Source organism: Notechis scutatus, chromosome 1 (assembly GCF_049901735.1).
Source record: "Notechis scutatus isolate UNSWTSFEM ecotype Mainland chromosome 1, rNotScu1.2, whole genome shotgun sequence".
NCBI lineage: Eukaryota > Metazoa > Chordata > Lepidosauria > Squamata > Elapidae > Notechis > Notechis scutatus.
The window spans coordinates 146,609,987-146,624,948 of record NC_142009.1 but is presented as its reverse complement, the minus strand read 5'-3'; the positions used below and the strand labels follow the sequence as shown (position 1 = coordinate 146,624,948).

The 14,962-nt window shown below is 37.5% G+C and overlaps 1 protein-coding gene across 2 annotated transcripts in view; it reads left to right on the top strand.

Annotated features, from left to right (window-relative positions):
- The first annotated feature begins 783 nt into the window (after positions 1-783).
- GPCPD1 (glycerophosphocholine phosphodiesterase 1) overlaps positions 784-14,962 on the top strand; it is a 71,090-nt gene continuing 56,911 nt past the window's right edge. Inside the window, exon 1 of one of the 2 annotated variants that reach the window (XM_026668535.2) lies at positions 784-1,076. The gene's annotated coding sequence lies outside the window, so the exon portion shown is untranslated. The remainder of the gene's footprint in view (positions 1,077-14,962) is intronic. The other variant, XM_026668536.2, reaches the window with a different exon arrangement.

The following is a 14,962-nucleotide window of genomic DNA, read 5'->3' as shown; positions in this document are numbered from 1 at the left end:
GCGGCTATGGTCTGTGCTCTTTCGTTGGAGAGCCCCGATCATTACGATTAGTGGCTGAAGCTGCCTTGGAGGGGCAGTGGAGTAAGGGGAAGCCGTAAGCCAGGTTGAGGGGAGCCGCATCTCCCCCCCCCCCGGGCTTGGTCTTTTTCCCCCAAAGACGACTGCAGCGGTGGTTTAAAATGGCCACCCTGAAGAGGAGGACTCAGCTGGATTAAGATTTGTGCAGGAGGGAAGAAAGAGGTGGATAACATCTGAAGGGGAACAACTGGGCAATACAACTAAACAAAAGTACCCCGGGATTAAGGTACCATGGAATTTTTAAGAAAAGTGAGCAGAGAAATTACAAAGGGACAGGGGAAAAAAATAAGAAAATATTTTTGACAGATAAGCGGGGCTTCAAACCGGGAAAGAAGCTGGAACTAAAGATTTAACTAAATTGGACTAAAATATTTTGGGAATAAACAGGCATAAAATAAAGCTGGACTTAAGATTGTCAGAAAAATAAACTACAAGCAACCAAAGAGTTTATTATAGGTCGTTTTGCACGTTTGTGTTATTATAAATAGTCTAATAATAAATGTCAACTAGCCCAGCAATAGCGGAGCGCCACAATTAAGAACAGGACTGTCGCTCGCGGGCGGTGTCGCGTTCTCACCGTTGGCCACGAGGCCTTCCCAGACACGAAACACACCCCCGCCCCCATTCCCTTCTCCCGAGACCGCCCGCGCGCGTTTTTCTAAGAACGGTGTCGCCTTCCCGTCCCCTGCGCGCGCTCCCATTGGCCGGCCGCCTCACGTGCTCTTGGTGCCGCTTGTTTTCCTTTCTCGCCGCCCGGCGACGGCGGTTTCAGCCGGGCGGCTGTAACCGGTTTAGGCCGGGGAGAAGCTGAGGCATCAACTGCGCCGCGCCCCCCTTTTTCTTTTCCTCCTCACGATTGCCGCTGACGTTTATAGCCTCCCTCCTCTCTTCCAGCGGGGGTTGGTGGTTGCCCGAGGGAGGAAGCGGGAGCTAACTGGTACTTTGCCGTATCCCGGCCGGCTTCCATCCGCAGTTCTTGCCCTCCCCTGCCGGCACAGGTTAGTCCCGGTCTTTGGACGGGCGGGGGAGGGGGAGACAAGCAGGAGCCCACGCGAAGGACCGGGAAGGAAAAAAAAAAACTCCTTGTACCGTAAAGGGGATGCTGTGGCTCTGCGGCCTCTTCCTTTCCCGACACTTCGGGACCCTTTTCCATCCCACCCAGGCCTAGCTGGCTGTTAGCGGTAAATAATGGAGCTCTTTCCTCCCTCAGCATTGCGGGGTTCCCCCCCTCCATCGTAACTGCTAGGGCGCCGCTCGTTCTGCTCTACTTGGGAGGAAGAGATCACCAGGTCGGGGACGGATGGATTTCCCCCATTGTTTTTCACTCGTGATCTACCGTTTACCTAAAGAGCCTCTGGCAAGAATTGACGGGGTTACTTGGGCCCCTTGCTTGTAAAGTGACAGGTTACCGAATAAAGCACAGTTGTCTAGGTTTTGCGGGCGTAAGACAAGATGGCCAGAGTGGTGTGATGACTCTTCGTGTTCTTGATAACCTGACAAAGTAGGATGGTTAATTGCAATAATGAACAACAGGCTACCGATTTATTTCACTTTAAGGGCACACTAGTTTGCTATATTTCATTCAGACCCCAAACAAAGAGTTTTGGAGAATTCAGGCTTAGACAAATCCTGGATTCAAATCCATTTCAGGAAACCTAAAACAATGCCAATTTATATGACAACTACACTAAAGTAAACTACACAGCTTAGCTAAAGAGCTTTGCACAATGAAGGGTAAGACGTGTTCGATGCATGTGTTAGATATCACAGCCTTTGTATAAACTGGGGCAACAGATCTAACTCGGTTGAGACCTTACCATTAAAGGCTGTTAAGCAAACACGTGTTCTGGATTTTTTTTTAAAAAAAGAAATAACCAGCTATACGGTCCAAAGATATACAGGGCGGTGGTAATAAACAACACGTTTAGGAGGAAGTGACACAAGTAAAGTTTGAGACTGGCATACAAGTCTAGTGCAGTGTTGGTGTGGTGTCTGTGGTTTCCAGTTCAATGTGTGAAGGGTGAAGGATGTGTGTTTGTGTTTATTTTCATGGTCATGGTCATGATGTGCACTGAAGATAGTGTTTGATTTCATTGTAGGAGGTGCAATAACAATAAACTAAGGCAATCAAATAAGCAGCTTGTAGGTAGATTAATAGATTATAGCACACTATTCAGTTCACTTGAGAGAAAGGTAAGGAATTCTGACAGTAATAGTTTAATGGGACAAAAACAAAGAGTTCAGAGAAGGGCAGAAAAAAATGGTATTTCCACAAGTGATTTACCTTATGGTATTTTAATTGTTGCTTAAGAAAACTATATTTTGAAGACTTCTGCCACTGGATTGATTGGTGGTGGTGGGATTATTTTGTTTTGCAGGTTGTGTGCACAGTCCTACTCCTTGAAGGTCAGTGTTAAATTGGTCTTTTAACCTTTGGAGCAATTGAAGATTAGTATGTCCTTTTGTGAGGGTGTTTTGGTTTTGCTCAGTGTACTTCTTGGCTTTGTGAAAACACAGTGCTCCTAAAACTGGAGAGTTGGACTAGTTAAAGGATGAGGATTTGTTAAAAAATGAGCATATTGTATCTGATTCTGGATTCATATTTTTTGAAGAAGCTGTGGACTAATATAAAAGTCCAGTAACTCAGAGAAGTTTAGCTTCAGATATTTAAAACTACTTATGGAAAAGGAAAAGTCTTGTCAGATGAGGAGGAAAGCTCAAGGCTGTTTCTTTGCAGTCGCCCTTTGTGACTTCAGCTGTTGATAGACAAAAGATGAAACAGGCCAGATGATTGTACTGGATTAATGGCATTCCCCTGGGCCTAACCCCCCCCCCCCCATGACTAAAAGTTTTGAACTGGTTTTCCAGACTCCTTTTGTTTAATAATAGATTCCAAGGAGGAAAAACCGGGAGTTTTTTAAAGTGTCTATTGGTCTGATGACAAAAGAAATGGTTCATGAAGAGTTTATGGCTCTGACAACCTTATTTAGATATTTATTTGCTGTAGCCATTGGCAATTGTATGCCAATCCCATACAATTGCCATTATTTTGAAAAATGGAAAAGTTGAGGGAAAGCATGCATAATCTTGGTTGGAAAATTATATCTTTGCCTTCTTTTGAATATCATTGTTTTGAGTTGCTGTTGAAATTCCTGTATAGTGCAAGAAGAGAGGGGGTTATTAAAAGCATCCAATTGGCCTTTTTCACAATTGCTAGATTCCTTCTAGCATTCAAACATATTAGTATTATCCTAGAAGGGAACTATTCTTCAATTATTATTTTTTTCCTGTTAGCTTAACCATAATATTAAAAGTGCAAACATTGAGCCAAATTGGGAATCCGGTAGGTAGGGGAGCAAATGTATTTGAGGGATGTAGTAAATGAAATATATTCGTCATCAGTTGGAATCTCTTAATTCAGATTGTGGACCCGGTGTAAATCCCAATTGAAAGATAGCCAACTTTCCCTTTTCTGACCAGATGTACAGGGGGATATTAGAGCTCCTATGGTTTTAAGAGCTGTACAGAAGAATACATTATAGTACAGAAATAGTTGTTTAAAAATGATCTTGTGTGGGTTCTCTGATCTAATACCCTTTTTTTCCATTATGTATCTGGATATAGTTATACAGCAAATTAAACCAGGGTTAACTAAACTATATAAATTCAAATAATCTGGATTTACAAAGCACTGAGTCATATACTAACCATAGCACCCCGTCCATACAGGGTACTAAGCTACAAATTAGACACATGGTATCTTAATATGTTAATACAGCCTACTTGGGGGATGGGGAGAGTTGAGTAATATCTGATTTGAACCATAAGTTTCAGTGTAAAAATTTGCCATGATTGAGTCAACTTTGATACCAAAATAATTTGCTGCAAATAAATAAAAACCAGCCTGTATTTCCACAATGTGCTTTACTCATGGTTATCTTAACTGTGGTTTATCTAACTCAATTTTCTATGTTTCTGCAATATACTGCAGAATATGAACATATGTATAGTTAGCATAACATGCTGAACTACAATGTAGTGGTTTGGTATGTAACTCAGTGTCATGTAACAGTATCCTTGATATGTCAGAGGGAAGGCAAAGATGGATTAATTGTACATGACAGAATTTTCCAGTAAAAATGAATATTCTACATGTAAATTTCTACATACTTTTTGTACCTGAAAATCTAAAATAAAACATCTGGTTTTTAAGTTGGATTGAGTGCTTGCTTATTCAATCAAGATTATTCAGATGTTTTAATCCAGTGATCCCCAACCTTTTTTATGCCGCGGCCCGGTACCGGCATCAGCTGGGTGCCGCGGCCCGGTACCGGCATCAGCTGGGCGCCGCCATCTTTTTGATGAAAAAGTGCTTCCGGTGACCTCACCGGAAGCACTTTTTCATCAAAAAGGCGGCATGCGCTCGTGAGCTTTTCCGGTAGAAATGGCTTTCTACCCGGAAAAGCTCACGAAGCGCAGTGCCGCTATCTTTTTTGATGAAAAAGTGCTTCCGGTGAGCTTTCTACCGGAAAAGCTCACCGGAAGCACTTTTTCATCAAAAAGATGGCGCCAGCAAACCAGTGGCCCGGTAGGACTTGTTCCACGGACCAGTACCGGTCCGCGGACCGGTGGTTGGGGACCCCTGTTTTAATCCATGGAAACTATGTAGCCACCAACCATCTTTATTAAGTTCAAGTGGTTAATTTCATACATACAGGATACAGTTAATTGTCTTTAATATGTGATAGGTGGATATAGCCATTTACAATCAGGAAAGACAAAACCCTTTTATAATGGTTGGTGTTACAAACAAAATCTTTGGTTTAATTCTAGGCTGCAGAGATTTCAGGACAGCTATTCATGATTTAAGCAATTGTCTGCTCTTGTAGAAGAAAAAATGAACAATGAAACCTGGTTGCATTGTTTGTACTTTGAAGTACAAACAAATGGAGAATGATACCAAATTCTCATGAAAATTTATTAAATTTATATGCTTCCTCGCCCTCCCGAGTGACTCTGAGTGTCTTACAATAATATAAAAGCATAAATATAAAAACAGTAAAATACAGATTAAGATTAACAACAATTAAAGGTTAAATCCAATGGTATGGATGCTCAATCAACCACCTTCAGCATAACCAGCCCTTCTTTGAGGCTGCAGGCCAACCAGAGCCAGGTTTTAAGACTCTTCTGGAAGACCAGAAAGGAGGAGACAGACTTTACCTTAGGAGTCAAGATGTTCCAGAGAGTGCAGGTCATGGAAGAGAAGGCTCATTTGTCACTGAGTTGGAAGAATCTGTCAAAGAATATTGTATAAAAGTTTTAAATTACTGTACTTGCCATGGTGGTATCCATATAGACAAGATGAGAAGATCTACATTTTAAAGCAGTGATGGCTAGCCTTTTCAGCACCGAGTGCCCAAAGTATGTGTGCGGACAAACCCCCAAATACAATGTGCGCAGGTCCCCCACGCATATGCCCCCCCGCACATGCGCAGCAGAGACCCAAAGACCAGTTGGCCGGTGGGAAGGTGTGCGTGCATGCGTGGCAGAGCTGAGCTGGGGCAACAGGTCGCATGCCCGCAGAGAGGGCTCTGCGTGCTACCAGTTCACCATTACGGTTTTAAAGTTGCTGCATGTCCTGATAAGTAGAATCTTGCTTCACTGAGGCAACTGATATGGAACAGCTGTCTGGGAAAAATGGAATTATATTAATGCTCACAAGCTTACACTTATAGTTTGACTAACAAATTATACTAAGCCTTGAGTAGCTTTCAAAATGAAAGCATCAAAAGATGACTTACTTAGAAATTCTTGATGAATGAGATTCTTTGTTAAAGCTGAACATGCTTTCTTTTAATTATAGGGAAAATAATTTTAATCCTTGTAGGTAACCTGTTTTTAAAAATACAGTATGGCACATAAATCTAGACTAACATTGAACTCCTTCTTTTAGTTGGTCCAGTGAGTAGTAGGTATTTATTTTTTATCTAATTGAAACATATTGCCAAAAAACTTTACAATTAGTTGTACAGTCCCTATTTTATAATATAAAAGACCACATATGGAAAACATTGGTATTTCATTTTTTTTAGTAGTGCAATGTAACTTGCAATATATTCTTAAGTACTATTGTTGATGTAAGGAACAATGTTATGGTGACGTGAACTATTGAGGGAACAACATTCTGATATAAAATATTTTTAAAGTCAATTCTCTTTGATGGTGAACTTCTGGAGGTAAACACACGCATGCATATGCACACATGCACACTCACACAAATTCTTCATGCCAAAAATATGTAAGATAATTTTTTAAATTTTCAGTCTTTCTGGTATGTGGAACTTCCTTTGCTAGCCTCTCCATAATCTCTCTATTCTTTGTGATTTGAGCTGCTTATAAAAACACTAATGAAAGAAGATCAAGTTCTTTCTGCTTACTGCTGCTTTGATATTATAGCTGAGTCTGCTCACTTTTTTCCACAACAATTTGGAATGGTTGTTGGAAGTCATCTTTAACATGCTAGTAAGCAACCTGTGACCTCTGAAATCCCACTCCAGATTTACTTACCTAAGCAGAGAGACAGAATGACCACCAGAGGGCAAAATTTCAGAGCAGGAGCAACTTCTGACCTGTTCTCAGCTTCCCCGTTGAATTTTCTTGTGGGAAGCTGGCAGTGAGCATCAAAAATCTCCCTCCTTAAGCAAGAATAAAGTTAAAACTCTTGCAAGATGCTAGAATTAGAGGAGGATTTGGTTTGCCTAATTGGGAGTTGTACTACCAAGCTACAAATCTGATGTGGGTTAAGGAATGGATAACTAAGAAATATTAGATTGTTGACATTAGAAGGACATGATTTGTTGTTGGGGTGGCACACTTTTTTATGGTATAAGGGAACCAAAGTACAGGGCTATTTTAGAAGACATCATATATGGGAGTCTCTGGTTAAATTGGGAGAAGATTAAAAGACAATGTTATTTGAAAATTCCAGCCTGGTTATCGACTATTGAAGCATTTTCCTATCCTATCATATACAAGAAGGAACAAACAGTTAGATATGGGGAAATATTGAATGAAAAGGGTGAACTTAAATCTATGCAAAAACTAGAGGAACAAAGTATAAAGATGAATTGGTTTTCATATGCGCAAATACACTCAAGGTATGATAAAGATTTTAAAACAGAAGGTTTCTATTATAAATTGACTGACTTAGATAAGATTTTGACAGGTACTGATGAAACGGTGATTAAAAAACTATGGATATCTATTAGAAATTAAACTAGAAGAAGAACAAGTTAAAGAAACAATGATTGCTTGGGGGAAGAATTTTGAATATGGGATTGATTTAGAGAAATGGCAAAAATTGTGGTCTCAAAATTATAAAATGATAATGTCAACAGCATTTAAAGAAAATTTGTATAAGATGTTTTACAGGTGGCATTTCCCCGACAAGAATAGCAAGAATGTTCAAGAATAAATCCAAAAAATGTTGGAAATGTCATCAGATACCTGGCTCATACTAAGTATATGTGGTGGACTTGTGCGGATGCTAGAAAATACTGGACTAAAATCCACATGTGGTTGGAAAAAATGACAAAAAAACATATAGATTTGAAACCAGATATATTTTATTGGGAATTTTACCTGATACATATAGCAAAGATTTGAAATATTTTGTCGTGTTGCTTTTGCTGCTTTTGATTGTCTACAATTCCATTGAAATCTCCCATCATAAGTATATTAACATAGTCCAGTTCAATTATTTTCATGTGTAATTTTTATAGAATTCTTCTTGTTTATCATTCGGGCATAAATTGCAACCAAGAGCGTTTTTGTATTATTATCCACTATTTCAACCATTAATACTCTTCCGTCTTCATCAGTATCAGTTTTGCTGGAATGGTTTCTTTAATGTACAAAACCACTCCTCTTTTCTTACAGTGAGTCAGAGAAGTAAATATTTTCCTAATTTTGATCGTGCCAGTAATTGTTCGTGTTGTTTTTTAATGTGTACTTGTAGACAAATTATATCAAATTTTAGCTTCTCTAATTTGTGAAAAGTTTTTCTTCTTTTGGTAGCTGAATTCAGTCCATTTATATTCATGGAAATCAGTTTTTTTTCCTCCATGGTTATGCTTTATATTTAGGTCTAACAGCTCTCGTGGATCTTACTTCACGTTGTTCTTTGGTCTCCACTTGTCCACCTATTGCGCCTTCTTCTTTTCCCGTTCCCATTTGGTCCTCTTCAAATTCAGTTAAAATGTTCTCTTTTTCTATTTCCATTTCTCTTCTTTCGAAAAAATTCCTTGTAGAATATTTCTGCTTTCTCAATTGAATCAATTCTATGTCTCTGTTCTTGCCATGTAAACATTAATCCTTCTGGAATCAGCCATCTATAATTCACCTCTTTTTCAATAGTATTTTGGTCAAAAATCGATATTCTCTTCTGATCTCTCTCACTTTTCTGGGTACTTGTTTTAAGACCACAATCTCTTTGTCTTTGTATTTCAACACCTTCTCTTGCCACTTGTAATATTTGAGTTTTAATAGTTTTTTGGTGAATCTGACATGAACCTCTCTTGGTAATTGGTTCCTCATCGCATATCTTGTGAAGACTCGATATATCTCATCTACTCCATCCATCATCTTTTCCTCTGTTATTTCCAAGGCTCCAGCCAAGATTTCAATCATTACTGCAGCCAAATTTTGTCCTTTTTCTTCCTCAATATTTTGGAATCTAAGGTAAAATTCTGACCTGTCCATCTCCCATTTCAACATCCCACTTTTTTCTTGTTCAACCGTTGTTAATCTGCTATCAATATTTCCAATTGTGTCATCTCTTTGCTTATCTTTCTCTCCTATTTTTTGGATTCTCTCATCATGTTTCACCATCATTTGTTGAACATTTTCAAATTTTTCATCAATCTTCCCAATTCTTTGGTCAATACTCTCCATTCTTTGTTCCATACTCATTTTTAGTTCTTGTATTCCTTGCATAACCGTCGTTAAATCCACTTGTGCTTTATCTTGCTTCGCCATTATTGAAAGTCGTCCTCCAGTTGATGGGGAGACAGGAGCAGAAGTTGAAATGCCCAAAGGTAAAATTTTCTTACTCATTCCATAGCTCAGAGTCTTCCACCTCTTTTAATCCAATTAATAAGGTAGCCAATTGTAATCCAATTAGGAAAAGAGAAAACACCAAAAAGAAAAAAAAAACCAGTAAAAAGTAAAAAGCCCAAAATTAGAAAAGAGAAATTCTTCAGGTTCTTCAAGACCTTAATCCAGTTGTGAAATACTCAATTATAATTCAAAAGTAAAAATTAAAAATAAAGAGAAAAAAAAGACAAAATAAAACCCAACAATATTAAAAATAATAAGCAAAGAAAAAGAAAAAGAAAAGGAGTTCTTCAGGTTCTTCCCACCTTAATCCAATTAAAAGACCTCAAAAAATGGAAAATAGCCATAAAAATAAGTCAAAAGTAGAAATAAAGAGGCAAATATCCCAATAAAAAAATAAATAAAAACGAAAAACAAATATTCTGAGGCTTCTCCTTTAAAAAAAATAAAAATGAGGTAAAATAAAAAATAAGTATACCAATATTACAAAATACTGTGGGGTTGGAGGGGAGGGATAAACCAGTTAATAAAAAATAATTAAAAAAGCACACACTGCCTTTTATTTATCCAAGGCTCTTATTTGGCTTCTCCACAAATTTCAAGGCCAAGCTTCAAATATTCAATTGATAATAGAAGTCCCAAAGAGCACCTGTATATCCTATCACTTCCAGTAGCCTTGAAAAGAATTTTTTTCCCCAGCTCTCAACTTCAAATAAAATATTTTCAAGCCTCTAGTTGGCAGTGTTGCAAAATTTCTTAAAACCTCTCCCCTTCTTTCCCCTAAAAAGCCTTAAAAAAAGAAAAATATATATATATATTTGTGTATATTTTTAAAAAGATACTAAAGGGAGCCTCTATTTTATATAATATAAACAGTCAAAAAGGGGAAAAGAGAGCAAGTAAATATAAAAGAAAAAACCAGTCTGATTAACTAGATCTCAATAGAAGTTCAATAAAGAAAAAAAAAAAAGTACAAATAAAAAGCCAAGCCTCACTTTGACATTCTTAAAGAAAAAATCGCCGCTAAGTCAAATTTTGTCAAGAATTTTACAGATTTCTTCTCATTTTAGGGTGTCCTTAAGTCCCAAGTAAAAAAAAGAATCCTCACCAGCCGATACACTTTCTCTTTCTGTCTCTTCCTTCCGGAGCTGTCCCAACTTCAGCAGCTTAATGGCTGCCTCTCCGCTCGATGGTAAAAGGGCTTCTTCTGGATCAACCAGGGACTTGCGATGTCCCTGGGATCTACAGAACGCGCCCCTTACTGTCACCGTCTCTACGGGACGGTTTAGGTCCATTAGGACCGACCAGGAGCGAAGATATCAGCTGCGATCTCGGAGCCCCGAGATTGCAGCTGTATCGCAGTGACGAAGCTCCGCCTTCTCCATATCTTTGCCTTCTTTTGAATATCATTATTTTGAGTTGCTGTTGAAATTCCTGTATAGTGCAAGAAGAGAGGGGGTTATCAAAAGCATCCAATTGGCCTTTTTCACAATTAGACACACTTGCTAGATTCCTTCTAGCATTCAAACATATTAGTATTATCCTAGAAGGGAACTATTCAATTATTATTTTTTCCTGTTAGCTTAACCATAATATTAAAAGTGCAAACATTGAGCCAAATTGGGAATCCGGTAGGTAGGGGAGCAAATGTATTTGAGGGATGTAGTAAATGAAATATATTTGTCATCAGTTGGAATCTCTTAATTCAGATTGTGGACCCGGTGTAAATCCCAATTGAAAGATAGCCAACTTTCCCTTTTCTGACCAGATGTACAGGGGGATATTAGAGCTCCTATGGTTTTAAGAGCTGTACAGAAGAATACATTATAGTACAGAAATAGTTGTTTAAAAATGATCTTGTGTGGGTTCTCTGATCTAATACCCTTTTTTCCATTATGTATCTATGGATATAGTTATACAGCAAATTAAACCAGGGTTAACTAAACTATATAAATTCAAATAATCTGGATTTACAAAGCACTGAGTCATATACTAACCATAGCACCCCATCCATACAGTGTACTAAGCTACAAATTAGACACATGGTATCTTAATATGTTAATACAGCCTACTTGGGGGATGGGGAGAGTTGAGTAATATCTGATTTGAACCATAAGTTTCAGTGTAAAAATTTGCCATGATTGAGTCAACTTTGATACCAAAATAATTTGCTGCAAATAAATAAAAACCAGCCTGTATTTCCACAATGTGCTTTACTCATGGTTATCTTAACTGTGGTTTATCTAACTCAATTTTCCATGTTTCTGCAATATACTGCAGAATATGAACATATGTATAGTTAGCATAACATGCTGAACTACAATGTAGTGGTTTGGTATGTAACTCAGTGTCATGTAACAGTATCCTTGATATGTCAGAGGGAAGGCAAAGATGGATTAATTGTACATGACAGAATTTTCCAGTAAAAATGAATATTCTACATGTAAATTTCTACATACTTTTTGTACCTGAAAATCTAAAATAAAACATCTGGTTTTTAAGTTGGATTGAGTGATTGCTTATTCAATCAAGATTATTCAGATGTTTTAATCCATGCAAACTATGTAGCCACCAACCATCTTTATTAAGTTCAAGTGGTCAATTTCATACATACAGGATACAGTTAATTGTCTTTAGTATGTGATAGGTGGATATAGCCATTTACAATCAGGAAAGACAAAACCCTTTTATAATGATTGGTGTTACAAACAAAATCTTTGGTTTAATTCTAGGCTGCAGAGATTTCAGGACAGCTATTCATGATTTAAGCAATTGTCTGCTCTTGTAGAAGAAAAAATGAACAATGAAACTTGGTTGCATTGTTTGTACTTTGAAGTACAAACAAATGGAGAATGATACCAAATTCTCATGAAAATTTATTAAATTTATATGCTTCCTCGCCCTCCCAAGTGACTCTGAGTGTCTTACAATAATATAAAAGCATAAATATAAAAACAGTAAAATACAGATTAAGATTAACAACAATTAAAGGTTAAATCCAATGGTATGGATGCTCAATCAACCACCTTCAGCATAACCAGCCCTTCTTTGAGGCTGCAGGCCAACCAGAGCCAGGTTTTAAGACTCTTCTGGAAGACCAGAAAGGAGGAGACAGACTTTACCTTAGGAGTCAAGATGTTCCAGAGAGTGCAGGTCATGGAAGAGAAGGCTCATTTGTCACTGAGTTGGAAGAATCTGTCAAAGAATATTGTATAAAAGTTTTAAATTACTGTACTTGCCATGGTGGTATCCATATAGACAAGATGAGAAGATCTACATTTTAAAGCAGTGATGGCTAGCCTTTTCAGCACCGAGTGCCCAAAGTATGTGTGCGGACAAACCCCCCAAATACAATGTGCGCAGGTCCCCCACGCATATGCCCCCCCCCGCACATGCGCAGCAGAGACCCAAAGACCAGTTGGCCGGTGGGAAGGTGTGCGTGCATGCGTGGCAGAGCTGAGCTGGGGCAACAGGTCGCATGCCCGCAGAGCGGGTTCTGCGTGCTACCAGTTCACCATTACGGTTTTAAAGTTTTTGCTGCATGTCCTGATAAGTAGAATCTTGCTTCACTGAGGCAACTGATATGGAACAGCTGTCTGGGAAAAATGGAATTATATTAATGCTCACAAGCTTACACTTATAGTTTGACTAACAAATTATACTAAGCCTTGAGTAGCTTTCAAAATGAAAGCATCAAAAGATGACTTACTTAGAAATTCTTCGATGAATGAGATTCTTTGTTAAAGCTGAACATGCTTTCTTTTAATTATAGGGAAAATAATTTTAATCCTTGTAGGTAACCTGTTTTTTTAAAAAATACAGTATGGCACATAAATCTAGACTAACATTGAACTCCTTCTTTTAGTTGGTCCAGTGAGTAGTAGGTATTTATTTTTTTATCTAATTGAAACATATTGCCAAAAAAACTTTACAATTAGTTGTACAGTCCCTATTTTATAATATAAAAGACCACATATGGAAAACATTGGTATTTCATTTTTTTTAGTAGTACAATGTAACTTGCAATATATTCTTAAGTACTATTGTTGATGTAAGGAACAATGTTATGGTGACGTGAACTATTGAGGGAACAACATTCTGATATAAAATATTTTTTAAAGTCAATTCTCTTTGATGGTGAACTTCTGGAGGTAAACACACGCATGCATATGCACACATGCACACTCACACAAATTCTTCATGCCAAAAATATGTAAGATAATTTTTTAAATTTTCAGTCTTTCTGGTATGTGGAACTTCCTTTGCTAGCCTCTCCATAATCTCTCTATTCTTTGTGATTTGAGCTGCTTATAAAAACACTAATGAAAGAAGATCAAGTTCTTTCTGCTTACTGCTGCTTTGATATTATAGCTGAGTCTGCTCACTTTTTTCCACAACAATTTGGAATGGTTGTTGGAAGTCATCTTTAACATGCTAGTAAGCAACCTGTGACCTCTGAAATCTCACTCCAGATTTCCTTACCTAAGCAGAGAGACAGAATGACCACCAGAGGGCAAAATTTCAGAGCAGGAGCAACTTCTGACCTGTTCTCAGCTTCCCCGTTAAATTTTCTTGTGGGAAGCTGGCAGTGAGCATCAAAAATCTCCCTCCTTAAGCAAGAATAAAGTTAAAACTCTTGCAAGATGCTAGAATTAGAGGAGGATTTGGTTTGCCTAATTGGGAGTTGTACTACCAAGCTACAAATCTGATGTGGGTTAAGGAATGGATAACTAAGAAATATTAGATTGTTGACATTAGAAGGACATGATTTGTTGTTGGGGTGGCACACTTTTTTATGGTACAGGGCTATTTTAGAAGACATCATATACGGGAGTCTCTGGTTAAATTGGGAGAAGATTAAAAGACAATGTTATTTGAAAATTCCAGCCTGGTTATCGACTATTGAAGCATTTTCCTATCCTATCATATACAAGAAGGAACAAACAGTTAGATATGGGGAAATATTGAATGAAAAGGGTGAACTTAAATCTATGCAAAAACTAGAGGAACAAAGTATAAAGATGAATTGGTTTTCATATGCGCAAATACACTCAAGGTATGATAAAGATTTTAAAACAGAAGGTTTCTATTATAAATTGACTGACTTAGATAAGATTTTGACAGGTACTGATGAAACGGTGATTAAAAAACTATGGATATCTATTAGAAATTAAACTAGAAGAAGAACAAGTTAAAGAAACAATGATTGCTTGGGGGAAGAATTTTGAATATGGGATTGATTTAGAGAAATGGCAAAAATTGTGGTCTCAAAATTATAAAATGATAATGTCAACAGCATTTAAAGAAAATTTGTATAAGATGTTTTACAGGTGGCATTTCCCCCGACAAGAATAGCAAGAATGTTCAAGAATAAATCCAAAAAATGTTGGAAATGTCATCAGATACCTGGCTCATACTACCATATGTGGTGGACTTGTGCGGATGCTAGAAAATACTGGACTAAAATCCACATGTGGTTGGAAAAAATGACAAAAAAACATATAGATTTGAAACCAGATATATTTTTATTGGGAATTTTACCTGATACATATAGCAAAGATTTGAAATATTTGATTGTAAATGTATTAACAGCGGCTAGGATTGTATTTGCTAAAAACTGGAAAAATGAGAAAATACCATCGCAGGAAGAAATTATTATTATTTTTAAAATAAAAATTTTATTTTCAAGACAAACAATACATAAATACACATAAACACAAAACATAAAAGCATAAAAAATCTCTTTTCTGAAAGTTGCTTAGTCCCG